Source organism: Anser brachyrhynchus, assembly GCF_964034855.1.
Source record: "Anser brachyrhynchus genome assembly, chromosome: 2".
Taxonomy (NCBI): Eukaryota; Metazoa; Chordata; class Aves; order Anseriformes; family Anatidae; genus Anser; species Anser brachyrhynchus.
In genome coordinates this window covers 59,944,650-59,967,813 of record NC_137695.1, presented here as the reverse complement: position 1 = coordinate 59,967,813, position 23,164 = coordinate 59,944,650, and the positions used below count along the sequence as shown (strand labels likewise).

The window sequence follows — 23,164 nt, the reverse complement described above, 5'->3', positions numbered from 1 at the left end:
TCTGCTTAATCTATAGACTCCTGTACATTCCCCTCCCAAAAACGGGCCATGTAGACCCTTCACAAGCTCTCACCCTTGCTCGCTGGGCAACACAAGCGCTTCTGGTCAGCCTTTACCAAAAGGAAAGCTAATTCTTCACCAAAACTCAGGGTGGAAAGTTGATGTTACTCTTAATGAAACCAGCAACACAGGAAGGTGCTTCCCCATGCTTAGGGAGACAAACCCGCCCACTCTGTATTTTAAATGAACCACGTTTTCCCCTGGTTTCATTCCATCTTTTAGGTCACTAACAGCTACGTGCAGCACTTCCCAATTACTTCTGTAATATCGTGGTCATTGTAGCATTTGTGACTTTGTCGGTCATTGATGTCCATGGTCTTGCTTTTCTCATCATAAACAGGGATGTGTTATTGTCCTAATTTTATAAATGGAGAAAAATGGAGAAATGGCGTACAAAAACTAAATTTCCAATAGATTCTCAGTTTTCAGAGTACCTTCTTAACCACGAGTTACTTGTTTTCTACAAGTGGTTGGTTGGCAAGCCAATCACTTCCTATGTATCTCTAAAGAACCCCCCATTAGATATTCACATGTCAAAAATAATTTATGTTCTTATTTTAGAGGATAATTTCTCACTTCATATATTGACAAACTCTAAAACAGCCAGGCATGGCTGGAGAGCACGGACCTGCACCCTGTGCTGAAGTTTGGATACAGGCATTATTTATGGTTTGTACTTCTTGCTTTCCTCAACCCTTTCCGTGAGCTATGGCTCACAGTCAGGCACCCAGCTGGGCAGACGGACATAAATTAAGATTCCACAGTGCTCACAGAGAACAACACATGTAAATCTGAAGGATATCTACCTAGAAAGTTGTTGTTGTTGTTCCCATGACAATACACTAAAATGTTTAAGAACTCTCTGGAGGACAGAAAGCAAGGCTACCAAACACAATTTTCCTTTACAAACGTTTAAGGAAACCACCCTCTATAGCACAAGCACTACATCCTCTCTAGTTTTAAGCACTCTCCTTAACATATGAGTTTGTTCCCTCCATCGCAGACAGGAACTAGTAAGGTTAGCACAGGTTTTGGAACTGACCCCGATAACAGAGCAATAGCCAAGATAACAGGTTTTGTTTCTTCGCTAAACGTTTTTATGATCCCAATCACTGTAATATCTGAAAAGTTTCAAGAGAAGCAGAGGGAGAAATGCCATCTTTTTAAAGTGAAAATGTTTTATAATAAATAAATAAAGCAATCGAGATTTGAAGAACCTCCCTCACAGAAAAGAAAAATGCCCTGATTTTAAATTACCAGTTTCAATTTTTTAAAAAATAAAATTAAATCCCCTTTTAAAGCCAAAACATCATATTAAAAAAAAAAAAACTACCAGAACACATTTTCATAATCAGATTCTTTTTTCCATAAAAAAGACATAAAACCTTAAAAATAATTAAACTTTTCTCCAAAACTATTTTTCTTTTAACTCCATAAGAACCTTTCTAATTAAAATATAAATTCATCAACAAAAATTCTGTAACTTTTCCACTACTATTTACAAACCAGAAACACACTTTCATCTTTCCCATACCAAGGAAAATAGTTTAAGTTGAAGCACTGACTATTGCATGAGTCTTTGTGAGCAAATCACTGAGGGCAAGTCTAAGAGAAGAGCACTGCATTGCATTTTAATTCTGAAAGTAATTGGTTTTGTTTGGAGGGGTTTGTGGGTTTTTTCATTTATTTTCCTTTTTTTCCCCTTTAATATAAGTAGTGCTATAATGCATCTCATCCTTCTCAGGAATTTACCTGTTAAGTTTTCCTCTCAGTGGTCAGCACTTTCCACTGGTTCAACTTTTTCAGAAAGTTTTAGAATTGAAGAAGGAAAGACAGAAAAAAAAAAAAAAAAAGTGCTGATCCAGTGCCTTGGATTAATTAATCCAAGAATGCTGGTTAAAGCACATGGACATTTCAAACATCCGAGGCTCCAGCGCTGCCACCCACAGGTTTGGGTAGGTTTAACCTTGCTCAGTTCAGCTAGGCTTCCTTGAGAGCAGCCAAAATCTCAGAGCAGTACTGCCCACCCCACCAAGAGCACCCAGATGGTGAACTACATACTTCAAGAGCAGGAAGCCTAAATGGTGAGTAAAACACTAAAATAATGTCTACTTGACAAGCTATTGGGATAAAAAGATTGGTTTGGACCACTCAGACATTTTCCTCTGTCATATCATTGCTTGCTAAAATTTTACTGTTTAATAGTTTGTAAGTTCTAGGAACACAGTTTTCCAGATATTTGTATCACTCATTCCACAGCAATGTGTGCTAATAGCAGCCTAATATATTTGAATAGAGATGGAATTGACTTGAACCTACCTTCAACATATTTTGGTTATTTGAGAAACAGTTAGATTAATTTTTCCTTGTCTAAGTCATTAAGACAAACACCGTTTTCCATTACCATAGAAAACGGGCCCAAGCACAAACCCGTCTCAACTTCAGGGATGATGGAGAATAAGAGTGCCTTCAAATACCTGAAGACAAATGCACCTGTACTTTCTGCTCTGTTGGGATCTTACGGTACAATGACAAATGAGAGTCCTAGCTTGCCTGCCAAGTCCTTCCACGTATTTCATGCCATCACACGAGCTGACTTTCCTCCTTCAGCCGCAATTGCGGCGTAGCCTGGCTCTCCCCACTTGTACCAGGAGCCCAGCCACCACCAGTGTTTGTGCTTCAACACCACAAAACCAGGGTAACAGAGCAGCATGCAGATTCAATGGCAGAATTTGCTAAAATAAAATAAAATAAATTTTTAAAAAAAGCAATATCGCTCATCTGTGGATCAATGTCATGAGCATTTCAGGACTGCACAGCCTGGAGGAGCACCTGGTGGAAATCTGGTAACCCAGGTGTGTTACAAGGAGCAAACTCCTGACAGAAGTTAATTAGTATGCCCACCTAAATGATAAAATAGTGCAAGCTGTGCTCATGACGCCTTTCACAAGTGCAGCCTGGTTGCAGCCTCTGAGGCTTTTGCCCCTTCTGTTGTGCCAGTTGGAGCAAAGCCTCAGTTGGGTGCGTGCTTGCATCCCTGCCAGCACTCCCGTGGCCAAACTGGGGCTGCTCTCAACCAGGAAGCCCCCTTAGCGGCCCTGAGGGCTCCAGCCACACACGTGGAGCAAATCGGATCTCCTCAGAGGAAAGCAGCAACGTGGACTCTTCTCATGGCACATTCCTGCCTGTTGTAACCAGCATCACACACCCACAAAACACCAAGGCCTGCGCTAACCACACCACTTTTTGTGCTTCTGCCTGGGGTGCAGCTTGCACCATTGAGGGTCTGAGCTCCACATCTTAAACTGCTCCGAGTAACATCAATGCAACCCCACTAACTTCAGGTTATATTGCATGGGGCTAAATCAGAGATTAATTCATCCCCGAGTCTTCTGGTTTCCTTACAGCATCAGTGCACTGCCATTTTCAATTCTCCCCTGAGCAGCTGATTCAAAGAACTGAGGACTGTTGAAAGGTTCTACAAAAAAACAAAAAACAAACAAAAAAAAACTGAAATAGTTTATAAATCCTAGGAGGGAGCACAACTGCACAACATTTGTAGGACAAGGAGCATTCTTTACTGCAGTCATTTTATCCTGTGATTTATACTCTTCTCTTCCACCTATTACACGGCTACAGTGCTCAGTTCTCCCTTGCAAGAATTCACTTTTGGCCTCAGACTACACTCTCCCTGCCAAAGCAACACTTTCCTTGGGTTTGCACGAGTCTTCTGCGTCTGTTTTCTGTGCAACGATGTCAACAAATAGTGTTAAATTCTGTGGATGCATTTGTTCTATGGCCTTTGGTGATATGACAGCGTTTAACGCTATTTCAGTGAGAAACTGGAAGCATCCCGTGACAGTCTGCACTCTAATTCAGAGGGTTTGGGTGTAACTCAATGAAAAGCTTGAGTCTATCCTCGTCAACCTCTACCCAACCACTGCAATGAAACAGCTACAAGGAGCGGAAAGGATCCACTCCCAAGGCCTGGGGGACCTCTTTACGGAGGTTCAAATCCTGGTTGTGATTGTCCCTGAGCTTTGAGGACATTCAGAATTCAAACACAGGCCAGCCTTTTGGAAACAATCCACCATAACATTAAGGGAATTAAACTCCTGGTTATTAAGGTCTTATGACATTGGCACACTTGATAGCTAGATCTGATTTGTTTTTTTTTATGCTGCTCCTGTATGCATTTGATTTGGTTTTGAATACCAGCCTGGAATCTTGATACCGCTGCAGCTCCTTGTGTCCTCCTCCCTCTTTGGCCAGAGTCAAAATTAGATCTTCAAGCACATTTCCCACCACTGCTTCAAGCAGAAGGCTGAGCCAAGTTTCTGTCTCGCAGCACAGGCAGGTGGGAAGGATCACTTTCACCTTCCCTCCTTTAATACTGAAACACACGGGTTTTCCCCAGAACACAGTCACAACAGGCCACTCAATTTTATACTACTGCTTTACTGTCACGATTGCCTAATTTGATTCTCAGGCTAAATAAATAAATATCCAAGCTGCAATTAATACTTTTGATTCTGCAGTTTGCACACCTCCATAAGCGGCGCTTTAAAGTTTCCATGACAGCACTTCCACCTCTGAGTGCACACTCACTGCCTGGTAAGAGCAGCAGCCATTTGCTGGCAGAGATCAGTGCAGAGCATCAGAGAGCGAGTCCCTCAGGTGGTCTCTCCAATCCCATCCCCTGATGCTCCCGAACCTGTCCCCAAAATGATTTTCATTTTTAAGACCGCTACAGTGGCAGAGAGAACAGCAGCTTTGAAGCAAGTCGGGAAGTTTCCCCTGCAGAAGGGCAGTAAAATGACACGGCACTTCAGGCGGCTTTGCAGCTGTACAGGCTCCTCTACTGCCACAGCGAGCTTGGTGCAACTGCTCTTGGCTAGCCTTTAGCCCCGTGGTGGTGAATGGCTCTTCATTCCCTGGAGAAGTCTGCTCACTTAGGGTTGTGTCACAAGCCACTCAGAATGTGACATCTTAAGGGACCGGTTTCTTAGACGCCAATGGAAATAATAACCTGACAGCAGCCCTCCCCTTAACCCAAAGGCAACAAAAGCCACCCTAATTGTTTCCGTTGCAGGAAGTCCCTCTGGGGATAACAGAAGTCATACAGGATTCGCATCGCTTCCTGGATTTGTCTGCATCTATCAAACAACGCACGGCAGCACAGCCAGCAGCACCCTACCCCTGCTGCCAAGTACAAGCCCAGAGAAAGGAAAGGGATTCAGAGCTAAGGGACTTGGATTGCTTCCTCCACCACTCGCAGGGTGAGAAATTATTTGATATGTAGGCCAGCGAAAGGTCTCCTCTCCTTCGTCTGGAAAGACCCGTCCTGCTAATGCAAACAAAGGAGGAGACAGAAGTTGCAATGCATATTGAAAGTATCAGACAGAAAGAGAGACAGGCACAGCGGGTAGGGAGCTGATAATGCAGACAGGGGAAAGGAAAAAGGGAAGAAAAGAAAAAAAAAGAGAACTTTTAAAGATTCTTTCTAAGAAAAATGAATCTTCACCGTGCCGGTGCTTTTATTAGAATGCCTCTCGCTTTTTTCTTGCTCTCCCTTCCTGACACGGTAAGCTATGTTCAGGCTGACTGTGGCACTCTATCAGGGCACCGCGCTGTCCTTCTCCCAGACGGCTCCCTCCTGACCCCGGCATGCAGAGCTCCAGCAGCACGTGTGACAGCACCTCTGAGGGCTGCGGATGATCACGGTCCTCACGGTGAGCAGAAACCATCACCTGCAACAGGATTTGGCACGCTTGCCTTTCCAAAATCAAGGGGAAGGATACAAAGCGAGGCTGATGTAAAATGATGTGGGGCACGGGAAAGTATCAGACCTTTTCATGAGAAAGCTGTTCTTCACGGTGCTATACCTGAGGCAGAGGAGGTGCCTCATTTTTGGAGCTTGAAATGCTGTTCTTCCTTGGAGCACGCCGAAATTCTGCCAAGCAAATCAAGAGTTCACAGCAACTTGGCTATTCTTGTGTTTTTGTTTTGGTTTGGTTTTTTAAGTGTCACTTTTTAAGGTAATTACTGTCACTCTGTGGGACCTGCGGTGTTACTCTCTGTAATACAGAAACAACTAGAGACCCTGCAGCAGCCTCATTCACAGACAGATTCCTGTCCTGAGGTATTTGCGGTCAGAGATAAGACAGACAAAATGCAGAACGCTAGAATAATCCATATTTTACAGGAGGTGTAGGAAGGCAGACTGCAGGCTTGACCCATGCCTCTCCTCCAAGGGAACAGTCTTTCCCCTTGGGAAGCCATGGAGGTGTTGTGCCTGTGATGCTGGTTGCAGCTGAGGATACCCATAAATTAAGTTTATCTAGAAGAAACCACAACTCACTTGCCCTGCCAAATAATACCTACAGGTCTACCTGCAAGTGGACAATCAGATTTTTTGCTATGGCTTTGCTCAAAATGACATGTAGTTTTCTTCCTCTTCTTCCTTTCAATTTCATCAGCTAGTATGGAAAGTAATTCTAGGGAAAAAGGCACAATTTCAGTCACAAAGTAAGACTTACTCTGCAGCTTATTACAGGTCTCTTCAATCCTGTTGAAAGAAGTTATGTAGCCCCTCTTTATTTTAGTTTACTCCTTTGCAACAGAGCTTGCATGTGGCACAGTATGCACCTAGCACCTTCATTCTGAAGACAGAAAGCAGCACAGGCGTCAATAGCATGACCTACCCTTTTCTCATGCTAGCAGGACAGGCAGTTAAGGAAGAACCCTCATGATCTTAACACCCTGGAGAGAGCAATATGACTACCAACCGACAAGTTCAAAATGACAAGCCACAGTTCCCCACGAAAAAGGTATTTCACCCTGGTCTAGCAAACTACACGTCCAGAATCCTCTAAAAATGCTGCAAGAGCCCAAGGCTTTGCACAACTCTAATCTAGTTGAACATTGCCAATCCCAAATGAGGTTACCAAATCAGCGAGCTCTTTCGGAAATTAGAATCTCAGTTGTGAACACAAAATAATACATTTTTGTGCACTCACAAGAACATCTGAGCAAATTGAAACAGGAAAATGTCATGTCTGGAAAAGAAAACAAGTCCATTCCTGTACGTCAGAGCAATCTGCATTCTGGTGATTCTGAAGCCTAAGGGTACTACAGTCTCTCTGAGGACGGTGGTAAAGACATTGAAGAAAAGCAGAGAAATGAACGTTATGTCTCAGTTGCTTCAGGCCAACCACAATCAGGTAAGATCCCAATCTCAGCCATCAAGGACCTCTGGAAAAATGGAGACTTTCCATAATGGACAACAATAGCAGGATGCCAAATCTGCGAAGTTCTGATCAGTTTAAGTTTTGTTGACCCACGTTCTGTAGAAAAGACTCATGCTCCTGGAGAGTACATATGCAAAAAGTTTTGAGAAAATCTACCAGGGAGGAACACAGCTCAATGTTGTGCTGTCCTATTTATGACTGTTACATTAACGCACAGTTAACCTTGCTCACTGGAAGGAAGAAGTAGTCTTCAGTAATACACACACTGTTAAAACAGATACAGAGAGACCAAACAAAAAAAAGATCTACATTAACGTTCAGAAGAGTTTAACAATTAGAAAATTGTAGAAGAAAACTACTAACACTACCACAGTAAAAAGATTGTCCCCAAAACAAGAATTACAAACATACACCATCAAAAGTTAAAACTTTATTATGAAGAAATTCTTGTGTTTTGAAGAAGGCAGACACTCAAGCAGCAACGTTCCTAATTAAAGCCTTCTGCAAAGCCCATAGCTGTTACCCACAGCTCCTCCATGCAGGGGGCTGGAAGCCTTTTGTCAGGGAAGTAGTCAGCAAATCTGTAACCGAGCCCTCTGCACGGGGCTCTGCTCACTCTGCATGCTGCTGACCCGCCCCTCAGAGAAAACATGTAGGAAAGAGACTTGTGACCATGAGGGGGAAAAGGCCTAGTCGTCACCCAGGGAGCTGCACACAAAATGGGCACCAAGAGGGTGCTTGGCCCAGACTCGGTGGAAGAGCCACTGGGTTCGCACAAAGACCCCTGCTCCAGAGCCCCCAGCAAAAGGCAGCGAGGCTGCCCCTACGCGCCACAGGCTGGGCAATGCTGCCATGTATCCTGACGGCCAGCCCTCCTGCTGGGCTTGGATGGAGTCCACCACAGCCCAGGGGCAGGGCAGTGGCACCGCTCCCTGGGATTTACATTTCAGGCTGGGCACAGCAGTGTTTGGGCTCCGGGGGACATGGATAGCAGCTAGGCAACAAGCCACGCAGAGACACAGCCCCTGCTGTGGGGGTAAGTTTGCCTACAAAAATGGGAAATCCCTCTCCAAGTGTTTACTTACTCCAAGAGATTTTCTCCAAAGGAATGTTTCAGTCAGGGGATAGATAAGTCACCCCACAGGAGGCTTTGCACAGGGCAAGGTGCTTTCCAGGCTGCCCACCTCTCTCCCACAGCTGCGGCAGCTCACGGGCAGCGCCAGACTCCTCGTGCTGCCCCAGCGCTGCACATCACGTCTTGTCTAAATAACCACGAGCTGAGGGAACTGAACGGTGCCCACAGCTTGTTCGCTGAAACATCTAACAGCACACCCCATGGGATAGAGTTTTGACACATTTAAATCTTAAATACTTCTTGCTACAAAGTTTATGGAAGTTGTTAATTCCATCAGTAGTAATCAAATTAGTGCCCTTAACTGAAACAGGTTATTAATGTGGCGGCAAATCACTCTAGCTGTAAAGATCTGTACCTGCTGGAGACTCGTCTTGGTTTTGGGGTTGTTCATCACAGAATCAGAGAGTCACAGAATGGTTTGGGTTGGAAGGGACCTTAAAGACCATCCAGTTCCAACTTCCCATGAGACCAGGTTGCCCAAAGCCCCATCCAGCCTGGCCTTGAACACTTCCAGGGTTGAGGCATCCACAGCTTCTCCGGGCAGCCTGTGCCAGGGCCTCACCATCCTCCAAGTAGAGATTTTCTTCTTGATAACTAATCTGAATTTCCCCTTTTTTTTAGTTTAAAACCATTGCTCCTTGTCCTATCAGTACAGTCCTTGACAGAGAGTCCCTCCCCAACTTTTCTGTAGGCCCCCTTTAGGTACTGGAAGGTCTCTGTAAGGTCTTCCTGGAGCCTTCTCATCTCTAAGCTAAAGAACTCTTACCCTTTCTTCATAGGAGAGGTGCTCTAGAAATCTGATCATTTTCATAGCTCTCCTCTGGACCCTCTCTTACAGGTCCATGTCCTTCTTCCATGGGGGTCCCAGAGCTGAATGCAGCACTCCAGGTGGGGTCTCACAAGAGCAGAGAAGAGGGGGACAATCCCCTCCCTCACCCTGCTGGCCATGCTGCTTTTGGTGCAGCCCAGGTTACAGCTGGCCTTCTGGGCTGCAAGTACACATTGAGCTTTTGATCCACCAGTACCACCAAGTCCTTCTCCACAGGGCTGCTCTCTATCACCCGACCTGTATTTATGTTTGGAATTGCCCTGACCCAGCTCCAGGGCCTTGGACTCGACTTTGCTGAACCGCGCGTTGTTCACACAGACCCACCTCTCAAGGTCCCTCTGGAGGGCATCCCTCCTCACCAGTGCCATAACCACACCACGCAGCTTGGTGTCATCCACAAACTTGCTGAGGGTGCTGAGGTCACGAGAGGCGAAGGTAAAGGCATGGCTGCCCAGGCAGAGGCAGTGCTCCAGTGCACCCAGAGCAGGATCAGACATCACGTCAAACTGTGGATGTTCCCTCAAAAACTTTTACATGCCATCTGTGCCTCTTGTTCATTACCTGCGCACACCAGCTCTGCGCCTAAAGGTATAGTTAAGCCTACACCTACTGCACAGTAACATGACTGAGGTAAAGTTTCACAGGCTTCAGCTTGCTTTCATGTCCGCTAAAGAGCCACGCTGGAAAATCTTAAAGAAGCCATAAAACACTCCCTTCTGGAAAGAAGCCACAGGACAAATTTTTAAGCAAAATTGACTTTCAGATACAGTTTAGGTCCCTTGGACTAAAGTGGCAGGATTTCAATTGATGTAGTAACTATGGAAGCCTTAAGTGATTTCCAGAAACTATTTCAGTCAATCTTATATAAAAAAAAAAGAATCAAGAAATTCATCATGTTGCGCATAATTTCTCTTTACTTGCCCAAAAGCTATGTCAAGTCAAAGCTTAAAAGGAAATTAACTACGGGTATTTTTAGTATTTGTTTCCTAACCAGTCATTTCAGTATTCTGTTTGCATAAGAAATGGAAGGTAGGAGGTTTATGTGCAGATGTTGCGCTCCATTGAGATCATCTGCCATGAGACAGAAAGCAGTTTGAGCAGTCAGAAAAAAGTCTTTTGAGCAGGTTTGCCTCCAGCAGAACCTTCTTTTTTCCCCACATCAGCCACCACTTCCCCTAGGCAGAACAAGTCAGGAATGGTAAAACACTTGCATCGAAATGTGCAACTGCAGACGTGCAACTGCAAGTGTCCAACCACTTGTAATTCAGTTTTACAATAAAAGCGAAAAGTTATGCCAAACTGGGAAGAATTAGCCTTGCTACCTTACACCTTGTAAGTACAAGATCTTTGCAGAATGGCTTGTTTTGCATGAAACAGGTCGTGGTTCTGCTCACAGATCTGAATGAGATGTAATATCACCAGCTAGGTAGATGGGGGGAGAGCAGTGGATGTCATCTAACTTGACTTTAGCAAGGCTTTTGATTCTGTCTCACATGACATCCTGCTAGCAAAGCTGAGAAAGTGTGGGATAGACAAGTGGACAGTAAGGTGGGTTGAGAACTGGCTGACTGGCTGAGCTCAGAGGGTGGTGATCGGTGGCGCAGAGTCCAGCTGGAGACCTGTGACTTAGCGGTGTTCCCCAGGGGTCGGTGCTGGGTCCTGTCTTGTTCAACATCTTCATCGACGACCTTGATGAGGGAACAGTGTCCGCCCTCAACAAGTATGCCGATGACACAAAGCTGGGAGGAATGGCTGACACGCCAGAAGGCTGTGCTGCCATGCAGCAAGACCTAGACAGGCTGGAGAGCTAGGCAGGAAGAAACCAAATGAGGTTTAATAAGACAAAGTGTAGAGTCCTGCACCAGGGAAGGAACAACCACATGTATCAGTAGAGGCTGGGGGACGACCTGCTGGAGAGGAGCTCTGAGGAGAAGGACCTGGGGGTCCTGGTGGACGACAGGTTGACCATGAAATAGCAGTGTGCCCTGGTGGCCAAGAAGGCCAATGGGATCCTGGTGTGCATTAAAAGGAGAGTGGCCAGCAGGTCAAGGGAGGTGATCCTCCCCCTCTACTCTGCCCTGGTCAGGCCTCACCTGGAGTACTGTGTCCAGTTCTGGGCTCCCCGGTACAAAAAAGACAGGGATCTCCTGGAAAGAGTCCAGCAGAGGGCCACAAAGATGACACGGGGCCTGGAGCATCTTCCCTATGAAGAAAGTCCGGGAGACCTGGGTCTGTTCAGCCTGGAGAAAAGAAGACTGAGAGGGGATCTCATCAATGTGTATAAATACCTGAGGTGTGGGAGACAGAGGGATTTGGCCAACCTCTTTTCAGTGGTTTGTGGGGACAGGACAAGGGGCAATGGCCACAAAACGGATCACAGGAAGTTCCGCACCAACATGAGAAAGAACTTCTTCACGGTGAGGGTGATGGAGCACTGGAACAGGCTGCCCAGGGAGGTTGTGGAGTCTCCTTCTCTGGGGATATTCAAGGCCCACCTGGACACCTACCTGGGCAACCTGCTGTAAGGAACCTGCTTTGGCAGGGGGGTTGGACTCGATGATCTCTGGAGGTCCTTTCCAACCCCTGCAATTCTGTGACCTCACTCATATGCATGATACAAGCTGCAGCCAGTAACCCTGTCCAGCAGCACAAACAGATCCAGAAGCAGTCCTTAGCCTATGTCAGGTGCCTGAAGTTGGGTAGTATAAATACTCCTCCTCCTGCAAATGGCCATGAGAAAATCCAGGAAGCATCTATTAGGCAACTTGAACTTCATTTTTAATGTATTGCAGGGCATAGCTGAACAAGGACTTCAAAGCAAATGCAAGGATCCTCCAGTACTTCTGCCAGCAAGGGGGTGGTTTCTGCCCAAAAAAAGGCTCAGGATACAGTCATGTCTCAGCGATGGCTCTGGTCACCATCTCCTCTGAAAAAGAAACCCACTGAGAGCAGAAATTGGTTGATTAATTTGCCTGCATAACGTGGAGAGGATGGGATCTTTCAGGCAAAAGGTAAGGTCTATCTGAAGTTAGAGAAAGGTTCTCTCACACAGCCGCTGAAGCACAAACATTACGCTACAGACAGTGGGAAAGAATGAAATCAGTGGGGCAAACCCAGACCCCTATGCCCAGAGACTGCCAGCATCCACTCAGACGTAGCAGACAAGCCCTGGACAGGAGAAGGTTTTCCACTATGAGTTGTACAGATCAGCATCTCTCCATAGCGAAAGGCTTCAGCTAAATCCCGTCAAAATTGGAACTTGTAGCTCCAAGAAGTCAAGACTCCTGGAGTCTGTTACTCTAGCACGTTAAGCTACCCCTGAAAAAAACATATTTAGTGTCTAGGAAGACAGAGAGATGCTAGCAAAATGAATCTCAGAAGAATCTGTGAATTGAGCCTGAGTTTTAACTAACCAAAAGCCTATATGCCTATCAAACAGACCAAAGCCCTAAGTCCACAAACAGGGAAAAGAGCAGGGACTGGGGGAGCGTAACAGCACGCTCCAATGGGAGATGGACTGGCAATGCAGGAGGAAACCCTCTCCTCTTTGGGGGTTTCAATTCCTAATGAAACGTGAAAGGGCAGACATGATAGTGTAAAAGCAGCACCTCTTTTGTGGATGGTAAATACTAACCAGGCACAGTGGAGCCCCCTGATCACTTGTGTCTAGTTCCAGGAGTGCATTAGAGGGGTTTTGATAGTCTCTAAGCCACTGCTCCCATCCCTAACACATACAGCATGTATTAATGTATTTTATACATTTTCTTTGGCTTGTTTAATGGAAACGGAGGCTTTCAATGAAAAGGCTGGCTGAGCCAAAGCTCACAAATACCTCGCTACACTGTCTATGCACTCCTCTCTCACTTCTCTGTTCCAAGCCCTCTCCCCACCCCCTCAAAAAAGAGCATTTAAGCAATGTTTTTTTTCCACTTGGCTCATGTGGAAGGTGAGCTGATCTGTGCTGTGAAGTTCTATATTGGTTCATCTTATTTTTTCAGAGACCAAAAAGGGAAGGAATAGAAAACAGCCTCTTTAAATGAAATATGCCCTTGTCAAAACAATTTAACAAATGGAAAAGGCATGCCCATTATGCTGGTTTTCCAGAAGTTCGTCAACCTCACTGTTAAATGTTAGCACGTAAGAAAAATTACTCTATTTGTTCTTTATGGTTTGTTCCTGAGATCAAAGCGCTGCGGGCTGGAGGGTGTTTGACATCCAAGAAACACTCGTTGCTGCAATATTGTCTGTAGTGTCTTTTGTTAGTTTTGTTTCTTTATAAGGCTTTAAAGAACAGCAGTCAACACTTGCAACACATTGGCATCCCATCAAATGCCAAACTCGTCCTTTTAGAGCGCATGGGAGGAGAATATTTTTATGACTCTTATTATGGTTTTCTCCTTTCATTAGGTCCTCTGATAGAAGTAGCTGGAAAGCATCTTGCATCCCAATCTCCTTTCACTTGCAAGAGATTGGTCCAACGGTGAAGTCAACACTATTCATCCTTTATTTAAGAGGAATTAAAGCCTTATATAGATAAACCCAGCAGTTTGTTTTAGACAAATATATAAATCATGAGGAATTTTTTTTGAAAAAAGTTTGTTCAACAGATTTTTTTCAGTAGTTTTTATTTAGCTCCTGTCAGATTGCGGATGATATTCAAAGGGCTGGAAATGTATGTCAGTAATAAAAACTGCTTTATTTAACCAAACCAGTTCAACTGAGTGAATTAGCACACAGAGATGGTTTGAATAGAAACATTTTAACACCTATGGCTCAATTTTAGAAAAGCAGAGCTTCAGTCAAGTTCAGTTAGCTGAGCTAATGTGATTTAAAAAGCAGCTGCCTCAAACCCCACATCAAGATAAGGATGGAAAATTTGTTTGCTGTTGGGAGGTAACCAGAGTTACAAACACATCCTGCTATCTGCAAATAGCTCGTATATTTGAGATTATGATTCAAGTGCAAATAGACTCTCTACTAAATATTTTTTGAGAAAAAAAACACAAAACCATTTCTCCAGAAGATTGCATTTTTTGCAAAACGATGAAGTAAACCACAACTGGTATCCCAGTTTTGATTGGATATAAGCCTACTCTTCTGCTAACAAAAAACATCCCCATAAGTCTATTTTAAATGACACTAAAACTAAGAATGTCTGTGTTTGAATCCTATTTGAGACGTACTTGTTACAGTATTTTTAAAACGTGTGCAAATAAAAAAATGCCATCTGCAGGGCGTAACGGCCATAAATCTAGGATGATCACCTGGCTCAGAGTCTGATCCCCGGCTCCCAGGAGCAGCTTTGCTACAGATAATCTTTTATAAACTTACTGAGTTTCATCTTCACTTCTGTTACATCTTGCACCCCCCACTGTTCCCATGCAGTGTGTTCAGAGTTTGACTGCTTTCATGGCCAAAGCTCATTTCTTAACCCTAACCTAAATGTAATCCTTGCCAGTTTATGCCCCTCTGTTCCTCTGCCAACACAGGCCTTCAGTACAAAAAGTTACTTTCTGCCATGATGTATTTAGGGAAAAATATGTATCTTTATACACACATGCTCTCAGGTTTTCCCTTGCTAAGTCAAGCAAGCCTACTTTTTCTAGCCTTTGCTTGTAAAAACAACCCATCCATTCCCCTGATTATCCCAATACCCTTGGCTAGGCAAGCTTCAGTTTCAGGTCATCTGTCTTGAAAACTACTAGTGAAAACCATACATACGGTCTTAAACAAGGTCTCATTAGTGAACACTGTATGATGCCAGTAGTATTTCCCTATCTGGAAGTATTGTTCCAGAGACATTCTAGGACTGCATTTACCTCTTGCACATCTTCACAGTTTAGTCAGCTCATGAGTGTTTCTTGGTCATTTCCGGACCTCCCAGCTTCAAGCAGCAGGTGTCAGTAATAGCCCCCAAATGCACATTATCTTCTGTGCTCATCAGTTTGATCCCATTTGTAGCCCTCATTCTGTGCATGATCCCAATCCCCTTTCATACTGACAAGTCCCAGCTTTGTGTCATCAGCACATGCTTGATTTGAGACTTAGGAAGAAGCACTTCCCCAGGGTGAACTCCCCAGAACATAATTAACAAATCAATAATTATTCTGAGCAGTGGGTACAACCTGCTCTAAGTAACTTTCAGATCTACGAGAAAGCCATGTCTCTGCTCCAAAAAGTGAAAAAGACAGATGGGTAAACTCAAGTTGGAAGGAGACACAGAGCGTCCAGCATAATTACATTGCTCCTTCTGTGGGAAACCAACAGCAATTTTCCCTAAAGAAGCCCAGTGGAGGTGAATGTAACAAGAAAGACTTCAGTGGGACAAAGGACAGAGCTGCCATACATTCAAGACAGATAGTCCACATTTTAGAAGCAGCATGAATGATAGTATGGCCAAGTTTGTGCAAAAAGGTAACAGAACAACAAATTAATTTGATAGAACAAATAATCTAAATGACAAAGACATTGATTATTTTTAACAAAAGCCTTTCTGCGTTGAGGGAAGACAACACAGAATCCAGGAAGGTCCAAAGAGGGGAGGGATCTCCCCACCAAGAAAGGTGCAGATTCACTTAGAGCAATATAGAGAAGTTGAAACAGTATCTTTAAACGTTAAGGTTCAAGAGAAAAAGATGGAAATTAAATGTGTTAAGAAGGAAATCTGTTTTTGTAAAAATAAAAACTCTCCAGTTGCAAAACTCTTGGGAACAGAAATTTTCAGGGGGAGGAAACCAATGACATTTTAAAGCAAATAACGAGTGGAGCAAGTTTTACTCCACCAAAAAGAATTTTTTTCTTTAAAGCCAACCTATCTTCTCCTAACCTCTTCCTATTGTAGTAAAGAAATTCTTCATTCAGCAGAAACTATTCCCACCTTACAATGCATTTGAGAATGATGTCAAACATAGTACACCGTGCTGAAGTTACTAATGTTAAGTCATCCAATAATCGATTATATTTGAGGCATCCTGTCAGCTCATCCACCAAAAAACCTCTGATTTACAAAACGTGCTCGTCATTTTCCTTCAAACAGAATTCCCAAAACACACATTTTAAAAGTGCTTACTAGAGCAATGACAGAGTCTTTTGCATGAAAGCCAACAAGCACCAGAAGCCTACAATGCTTTCTTAAATAAGAGACAAACAACAGAGGAGTCCCCAGACTGCTGTGGGGCCCCAGTCATGCAGCTGAATACCGGAGAGCTCAGTGACGTATCCAAGCTCTTACTGAGCTAGAGCTTGCTACAGTGATGTACTCACACTGGATGCAAAGAGACAGTTCTCTCCTCCTCCCAAAGGATAATCAATTCCCATTCAAAGAAACATTAATACCAAGAGTGGAAATAAACACAAACAGAATAGATCCCTTTTGAGTAACTTGCCTAGTAATTATGAACTTAAAGCATATAAATTGCTTTCCAGGTGGCAGCATTCTACAGTCAAATGAAGAAAATTACAATAATCTTCCTTTTCTGTTACTAAATACTAAACTCAACTCATTTGGATGGGACAATATCAAGTGCATATAGAGATTAAACAAATATGTTTCTCAGATAATTGCATGCAATACCTATTTGAACACACTCATACTTTTTAGCTCTACATATAAATTTTCTTAGGTTTTAATTAAATCTTCCATATAATACAATGCGTAATGAAGTATTATATATAAATGTTATTGAATTTAATCTTTTATACAGGTGCACGTATTTCTACACGTATAAACACATTTTAGGAGAAATTTGTAATACACTTAGACCACTCTGCATTTTTACGATGTCATTATGGATAAATTACAAGATGCTGAAAGACTGAATGAAAGAGTTCATATTCTACAGCTGAGGTGTTAAGAACAACAGAGTCAGGAAATGAGCTAACAAGAGCCCACTCTAACATTTGAATACTAGTAATAGCAGCACATAATACTTCAAGTAAAAAGAAATATGAGAACAAAAGTAATAACTCATTTACAAAAATATAATAACATGAACAATTTTAGAACTTGTGATATTTCACGAAACACAACTGTAGCGCAAAACTCACTACCCATTGGTTTTCAAAATGCTGAGCAAGACAAAAGAGAGGAAAAAAGTCTTAGTGATTTCTCAGAGGGCAATATTTCATCTAAAATATACAGCCATCTAGGCAAAATCTTTATTTCACCTTACCAGAGAGAATATTGCTCATTAGCAGATCCCTGTATGCTACTTAAAGACCTCTTCTGCCTCCATTTTGCAGGTGAACAGCATGAATTTATTTTTCATACAGTATGAAGCTCCTCACAACTGGCTGAAATTCACAAAGTCATCCCACCTCTGCCCAGATAGCACAGCCGGGACTGTCCAGCTGCAGCCAAAGAACCCTCTGCTCCTGTTATTCCTGGTCTATCTCAAACAGGCTGCTGCAATACAGCAGAGCTTACTATATTCATTGCAAAACTTTTCCTAACTTTCATCAGTTAACATCAAAGCTTTGGACACATCTAAAACACGTCTGCTATGGTAGCTTAAAGAAAGTAGCTCAAACACCGTTCGCTGTAATTCTTGAACCACCACCCTACACAACATATCTCACGTGCCTACATTTTTATCTTGGACTGCATCTGACCAATCATATTGACCAGCACCCGAGGCAATCCTCTTCTCTAACCCATTCCACATCACCACAAGTGGAAGAACAAACCACAGGTATACAGAAGGCTGAGGAGCTACTCAAACATAACAAGGTGGTTCAAAGAGAATTCCCCCACAAAACATCATGTAAACATACATAAGAATTATAAAGTGTGAAATAATAGATTAAGGTAAAACAAAAGAAATCCAGGCATTTGTGTAACATCATGCTCACCAGAAGACATTCCAACAGCTAAATCTTTCATTTTTTTTCCTCCTGTACAGTTCAAAGTATCAAAAATAACAAATAGAAATAAATTAGGGAAAAAATAACAATTCATTAGTGACTTGAAATAATTTCATGTCTAGAATTCACCATTACACTCATCTAGTCCGACCTCTACACACAGCACAGACTACTGAATTGCACACAGTAACTCCAGAATTTAATCAATATCTTTCAAAGACTCCTCTGAAAAGCCTTACAGCCTGAAAGGTCTAAGCAGCACATCAAACAGAGCCATTAGATTTCCCTGATTGCAATTACAACCAACTCTAGCTAATTTTATCTGCAAACAGCCACTTTTAAAGAAAAAAGAAATGCAAAGCTAATGATCAGAATCCCATTCACTGACGTATGACTTGCAGTTTCATTCAGAACTTAAAGACTGATAAACAGTCACAAGTTACAAATTTCAGATCTTTTGGTGAATGCCTACCTTTATTCTTTTTTTCTTCTCCTTCTCTGCCTTTTCATGAATCCTTATTCAAAAGTGACACATTTGTTCAGTTCAGGGAGATTCTTCTCTCTGGAGGGGAAATAATTTTTATCAGTAAGACTCCCTGGTGATCAGGTAGACTTGGAACTGCTGTTAATCAGCCTTTTTGACACGGTAGCTTGAATAGCACTTCCCATGATGCTTTGTGTGTCTACCTTAATTCTTTCCTTTTGAACTCACCATGACTTATAGGTGTCTTTTTTTCCTTTTGTGTGTCTGAAGTTATCCCTCTATTAACTTTAATTGGAAAGGTACCTTTTGTTCCCCTAGAGTAGTCATATACTAACCACTGAACTCCCTAGGCTCAAATTTCTGGGGTAGCAAGAGTTCAGTTTTCTGGTAACTCAAAAAAAAAATTCCTAGTGAAAGATTCAAGGCTTTTTTTTATTGCTAATAAAATAAGTGATATTTACTCTAAAGATGAACTGTTGCATCCATTTGTATCAGGAAATATAGAGACTGCTGGTGCAAGTCGTGGTGAGTTCAAAAGAAAAGAACTAAGGGCAGACAAACACACAAGAGCATCACAGAACCCTGACCTTTGCCATCCACAAACTGCAATACAATGGGTGCTGCTAAAATTTAAAAAAAAAAAAGCCATTTTTTAAGTCATTGGGGAAAATAAAAGCTGTTTCATAACAGCAGTAGAACAAACAAAGCTTTGTTTCCTACAGACTTGGACCTTCTCCCAAACTTCACCACCTGCCCTCATGATACTACTGCCAGCAAGAGGCAGGATACACTCCAGCTAGTCTGCACCCCTTTGCACCCCAATTAACCAAGCAGGACATGGCCAGGTCGTTACCAACCATAACATCCCCGCTCCACATGCAACTGCTCTCACAAAATTTGTCAGAGCTTGAGATTGCTGCTGTGCTTCCAGGTCTAGAGGAAGCTGCACAGAGGCCCCAAAAGTTTCATTGAAGGGGAAGGCAGACACATGCTTTGGATGGGGCATATTTCTTTAAGAAACCTAACTCTAAGATATCCTTATGCATTTTGTTGCACATTGAAGAAGTTTCTTCACATCTATTTCATGACTGCAGTCAAACAGAATGCTAAAAATGCGCTATGCTGTGGACTTCAAGTCAGAAGCTATATTTTAACCTTTCCAGGCATTTGCATCTTATCACCTGCATACTGTTCAACAGTATGTATCCACAGAAAATGACCCACAATTAAGCTCTGCTTGCTTTCCCTTTATAACAGAAGAGGAATTTGGACTAGTAGAGAGTCTGTGCAACAGTACAGCCATTTCTCCTCCTGCCCCACAGCTCAGAGCACCTTCCTTTGCTATGGAGGCAGCTACCACCCTCTCAGCACCGCCCAATAAAAAAAGACATAGCATATCAAGGTTTAGCACACAGTCAGTAGCCCACTCCTATGGGCAGAAAAATTATTGCCAGCCAGTCTTAGAGCCGACCATTTTTTCTGCATAGGGTATCTGAAGCCATTTTTGCTTTTAAGCAGTGATCTTAGGGCAGCTGTAGATAGCATTAACATTTCAAGCTATAGTTTGAGAAGCTTGGAATCTTCTTGGAGGCTACTGGCACCACGTTTACAATAGTTTACACACACACATATGAGACAATCAAATTCACTCTGTTCAGTACAAGGTCTCTTCATATCTTTCACTAGTGACAGAGAGAAATTAACATGTACAGTATATCTCCTAATGTGTACTGGAGCCTCCTTTCTCAGCTATGATGATGTGAATCATTTATCCTGACCTCCTAATCAGTAGCCAGATAAGGTACCAGCAGATGTGACCAAGATTTCTACGTGCAGTGCTGACCAGATTAAATGTACAACCATACCTTTAATACTGAAGTGTTTTTCTCTTCAATCACCAGCCAGCCACAGTCTGAAATGCAGGTAAAATTTTATCAGGTTCGCAAACAGTCTAATTCAGTATATGAAACTACCTGCACTTCCTTATTTCTGACTACCTTATTCCTCCCCTCTCCCTTTCTAGCATCGGCCACACACTACACACTCAAGGGGTTGTACCCTCTTAAGAATCACAGGCCCAAATTCTCCTTTGCCAAAAAGTTACCAGACCAGACCACAGGACAGGCCTAAAAATTGCATCCCACCAAGTTTGTGACAGCTGAGCCAGTAAATTTGCAGCAAGCCACGTTTGTTTTTCAAAGCCACACATCCAGGACACTGCAGGGCACCCCTCGGGTGAAGCAGACCTGCCGTATGTGTGTCCTTTTGGGGTCCCTGCTTCAGGGACCCTGCAGACTAAAAAATAGAGAAAGTTTCCCTTTATTCACCTAAATTAAAGCCCAAGCAGCTGTTTCTCCCCCAAAAAGCACCTCAACCCTGATCCTCAAGGGACACCCTAGGAGTAAAGACTGCTGCAGTCTCCCATCCCCAGCTGGCCAACCCCATGCAACCCCAACACTTCCCACCCCTGGTCCTCCCCACTCAGTCTCACCCCTGTAGAAGACAGTATGGCCTGTGACATTACCTCAGCACGGGGCTGGGGAGCAGGGACTGCGGCCACCCCCAGCAGCTCCTCTGTGCCACCCCTTCCTCCTCACACCTCTCCCCTGCTCCAGACTGGGCTCTCCAAGGGCTGTCAGGTCAATCTCTGCTGGGCACCTGGAGCACCTCCTCCCCTGGCTGCTCGCAGGGCTGCTTCTCGCACTCCTTTCCTCACTGCCAGGCAGCGTTTGGCCCTTGCTGAGCTCTGCTCTCCCCAAGGAGCCCACCCATGGCCAAGGGGCTCAATCGGGCCCTGTGGTGGTGCCGCTGGAGCCAGCATGGGGCAGCCCTGGCCTCACCTCACAGAGCGGCCTGACAGCTGCATACACCTGTGCCCAATAGAGGAGCACAGGTGAGGGCTGGGAGGGAGATAGAGGAGGGAACAGGGCTGCTAGGACACAGAAGGTGATTTTTAAGCCAGTTACACACACGTGGAAGCAATGACTGCTGAGGAGCAACACCCCTGCTCGTGTCTTTTTGGGGGTCCTGGTAGCACAGGGCCATTAGCAGCACACGAGGGAGGCACTAGCTGCCTAGGCCCTACCAGTCAGAGGCGGTGTGGGAGCTCACCAGCACCCAGGCTGGCTGCTGGGAGAAGTGGTTAGCCTGCTAAAAGCAAGCAGTGCAGGCAGAAATTAAATTTCTTAGAATCAGCAGGTATTTCCCTTCTTTCCTACTCAAAAAGGCATTATGAACAGAACTTTCCTTACCATGTAAACAAATTAATTTTGAGGAAAAAAATAAACACTGCAGCTTTCCCCACTATGATTCAACTCATTGGGGAAGTTTCTGGGAAAATGGCCTTGCAAGAATTTCAGCATTCAGGACAAAAGCAACAAACAGTCATCAAAAGCAAATAAAAACAACCATCGAACTAAAAGGAGATGCTCCAAGCCACTGTGGCACCAGCAGCCCTCTCTGCAGGGGTGGCAGGCTCGTCTTCACCTCATGGGTTGCCAAATCACTTCCATCCCAAGCCAAGGCACCCTGTAAATGAGACAGGCACAGGAAAGGGAGGGCAGGGTGGGAAGCATCTCCTCCAGCCCCCAAGAGCAGCCACATGAGCAAAAGCAAGGCTGTGGAGCAGGTGGAAATAGTCTTTCCTATGTGCTGCTCTGGGGGAAATTGAGCTCTTCCATTAGGAGAGGCAGAGAAACAAGCCCCTAGCAGAGGTTTTTGCTACAGGACCTGTGCTATCAGGCCCTGCCCGCATGGGTGCCATACGCAGCTCTGCCCTGCACCAGCCATAGGTCAGGTGCCATAGGTCAGCACAGCACTGGTCGCAAGCAAGGTGCCAAACCAAAGGCGACTGCAAGAGGGAAGTCCACTAGAGAAAAGGCACAGGTGATTTCCCAGGTGCAAAAATAGCAGAGCTCTGCAGGCTGCTCTGCAATGCCCAGTCCCTCTAGCCCCACAGCCTCTGCTTTTGAAACAGTCTGATGACTGATTACGGGAATCTCCCTTATGCAATCCCCTAAAATATGACATCTCAATCCTACCCCCATTCATTTTTCAAAGTAAAAAATGGTTTTCCTGGCCTAATATTTTTATCAGTTAGAGTCTGAGCTAGTTATCAGTACAGGTTTGTGGTATGGAGCCTAGAATGGTTAGATTATTATCACGTCTCATGAAAATCAGACACAGCTTACTCTTGTAGCTGTATATTACAAGGGAAATACGTATAGAGAGATTGGTTCTCCTTAGACTGATATCGCTGAATTGATGCTGTATGAGGCACAACTGCTTAAAAGGTTATAACTGATGTAATTTTTGCCATTACAGGTAATTTATGGCTCCTGTGTGTCTGACTTGTCAAATCTTCTTAGAGAGATCAAACAGGGTCTGTTTGTCATATGCATTTATCTAACACTTGTTCCTCTACAAGCTTCAAAACACAGTAGTTATTCTTTGCTTGGGTGTCAATTTTCTCCTGTACATCTTGCCTCTTGGTCCTTGTAAATGTCCTCCTAATGCAAAATGCAGAGGTGCTTCAGCAGCAAATA

The 23,164-nt window shown here is 43.9% G+C and overlaps 1 long non-coding RNA gene across 10 annotated transcripts in view; it reads right to left on the bottom strand.

The window, feature by feature from the left end:
* Positions 1 to 21,453, bottom strand: part of LOC308190622 — a 74,065-nt gene extending 52,612 nt beyond the window's left edge. For 8 of the 10 annotated variants that reach the window (XR_013947371.1, XR_013947372.1, XR_013947373.1 and 5 more), the window contains exons 1-3: positions 21,145 to 21,453; positions 20,486 to 20,532; positions 18,609 to 18,698 (exon numbers count right to left, since the gene is read on the bottom strand). This is a non-coding gene — a long non-coding RNA (uncharacterized lncRNA). Of the gene's footprint in view, positions 1 to 12,034; positions 12,201 to 15,600; positions 17,342 to 18,124; positions 18,167 to 18,608; positions 18,699 to 20,485; positions 20,533 to 21,144 lie in introns of those variants that run through there. The other 2 variants (XR_013947380.1, XR_013947379.1) reach the window with 2 other exon arrangements.
* Positions 21,454 to 23,164: the final 1,711 nt, after the last annotated feature.